This window comes from Herpailurus yagouaroundi, unplaced genomic scaffold (genome assembly GCF_014898765.1).
Source record: "Herpailurus yagouaroundi ecotype Mexico unplaced genomic scaffold, PumYag 67383, whole genome shotgun sequence".
NCBI classification, from domain to species: domain Eukaryota; kingdom Metazoa; phylum Chordata; class Mammalia; order Carnivora; family Felidae; genus Herpailurus; species Herpailurus yagouaroundi.
The window spans coordinates 1,735,547-1,738,332 of NW_024420199.1; the positions used below are offsets into that span (position 1 = coordinate 1,735,547).

Genomic DNA, 2,786 nt, shown 5'->3' on the forward strand with positions numbered 1-2,786 from the left:
AAGAAGCAGGCTGGTGCAATTTCCCTCTCCTGCCGCTCAGAATAAACCAACTTCAGTAAACAGCACAGTGCCAACATTGGCTGGCTAACCTGCTTACACCGAATCTGGATGCCCTGTGTTCTGCTGGTACTGCTTTTCTCAGGGAGGTATGCCTTAGGATCAGCTCAGCAGGCTCTTCCCCCAGAATACCAAAGACAAAATTTAAAAAAATAAATAAAACAACCCACAAGCACTTATGTCTACTATCCATAGCATTCTGCAAAGCTTCAGTTCTAGTGGAAATAGCATTAGGTATCTTTTAACAAGCAGACCAGACCATACATAGTTGAAGCTGGACACACTCTGGCCAAGGTCCAAACACTGCTCACTGAAAGCAAGGAGAAACTCTGCAGCTGACTGACCTGAGGAATAGAGCAGCCAAAACACAGCAGCAGAGTTCATGAAGTACACATCAGAGACACTTCGTGAGCACAAGTCCTGGACATTATATGACCTCTTCTTTATAAAGTCATTACTGTCAGTAACAGGAAACAAATAGTTTTTCCTAACACAGAAAAGAAGACATAGTCTTAGACAAAATGCCAAGATGGGGGAACTCATCCCAAAAGAAAGAAAAAGAAAATATCACAGCCAGGGATCTAATAGAAACAGATATAATAATATGCCTGATCTAGAATTTAAAGCAACAATCATAAGGATACTAGCTGGACTTGGGGAGAGCATGGACAGCATCAGAGAGGCCCTTACCATAGAGATAAGAGCTAAGAAACAAACAGGCAAAAATGAAAAATGCAATAACAGATTTGAAAATGACTGGATGGAATTACCACAAGAATGGAAGAAGAGGAATGAATAAGTGATATAGAAGATGGAATTATGGAAAATAATGAAGCTGAACAAAAGAGGGAAAGAAAAATCTTGGATGAATAAAATAGAATTAGGGAACTCAATGACTCCAAGTAACATAATAACATTTGCATCATAGGAGTCCCAGGGGAAGAAGAGAGAAAAAGGGGGAAGAAAATTTATTTCAAGAAACAATAATAGAAAACTTCCCTAATCTGTGGAAGGAAACAGATATACAGGTCCAGGGACACAGAGAACTCAAAAGCTGTGCTTGCTTCAGCAGCACGTATACTAAAATTGGAATGATACAGAGAAGATTAGCATGGCCCCTGTGCAAGGATGACATGCAAATTCGTGAAGTGTTCCATATTTGTAGCAAGATGTCTGAACCAGAATTTAGAATCATAGTAATAAGAATACTAGCTTGAGTCGAAAATAGATTAGATCCCTTTCTGCACAGATAAAAGAAGTAAAAAAGCCAGAATGAAGTTAAAAATCCTATAACTGAGCTGCAATCACAGATGGTGCAGTGGCGTCAAGGATGGACAAGGCAGAGCAGAGAATCAGCAATGTAGAGGACAAACTTATAGAGAATAATGAAGAAGAAAAAAAGAGGGAGATTAAGGAAAAAGAGCAGTATTTAAGAATTAGAGAAATCAGAGACTCATTAAAAAAGAACAACACCAGAATCATAGGGATCCCAGAAGAGGAAGAGAGAGAAATATGTGTAGAAGGGTTATGTGAGCAAATCATAGCGGAAAACTTTCCTAACCTGGAGAAAGACACAGACATCAAAATCCAGGAATCACAGAGGACCCCCATTAGATTCAATAAAAACCGACCATCAACAAGGCATATCATAGTCAAATTCACAAAATACTCAGGCAAGGAGAGAATCATGAAAGCAACAAGGGAAAAAAGTCCCTAACCTACAAGGGAAGACAGATCAGGTTTGCAGCAAAACTATCCACAGAAACTTGGCAGGCCAGAAAGGAGTGGCAAGATATATTCAGTGTGCTGAATCAGAAAAATATGCAGCCAAGAATTCTTTATCCAGCAAGGCTGTCATTCAAAATAGAAGGAGAGATAAAAAAGTTTCCCAGACAAACAAAAATTAAAGGAGTTTGTGACCATTAAACCAGCCATGCAAGAAATTTAAGGGGGACTCTCTGAGGGGTGAAAAGAAAGAAAACAAAAACAAAAACAAAAAGACCAAAAAACCAAAAGCAACAAAGGATTAGAAAGTACCAGAGAACGCCACCAGAAATTCCAACTCTACAAGCATCATAATGACAATAAATTCATATTTTTCACTACTCACTATAAATGTCAATGGGCTCAATGCTCCAATAAAAAGACATAGGGTAACAGAATGGATAAGAAAACAAGATCCATCTATATGCTGTGTACAAGAGACCCCTTTAGACCTAAAGACACCTACAGATTGAAAGTAAGGGGATGGAGAACAGTCTATCATGCTAATGGTCAACAAAAGAAAGCTGGAGTAGCCATAATTATATCAGACAATCTAGACTTTAAAATAAAGATGTATCAAGAGATCCAGAAGGGCATTATATGATAATCAAGGGGTCTATAGACCAAGATCTAACAATTGTAAACATTTACCTGCCAAATGTGGTAGCACCCAAACATATAAATCAATTAATTACAAACGTAAAGAAACTCATCAATAATAATACCATAATAGTAGGAGACTTCAACACCCCACTCACAGCAATGTACAGATCATCTAAGCAAAAAATCAACCAGGAAATAATGGCTTTCAATGACACACTGTACCAGATGCACTTAACAGATATATTCAGAACATTTCATCCTTAAAGAGCAGAATATGCATTCTTCTCCAGTGCACATGGAACGTTCTCCAGAATAGACTATATACTGGGACACAAATCAGCCCTAAGTAAGTACAAAATTAT

General features: G+C 38.1%; 1 non-coding gene across 1 annotated transcript; it reads left to right on the forward strand.

Moving 5' to 3' along the window:
• Positions 1–1,113: 1,113 nt before the first annotated feature.
• Positions 1,114–1,220, forward strand: LOC121024961 (U6 spliceosomal RNA). The gene has a single exon (XR_005787889.1). It is a non-coding gene; the product is annotated as a U6 spliceosomal RNA (small nuclear RNA).
• The last annotated feature ends 1,566 nt before the right edge of the window (positions 1,221–2,786 follow it).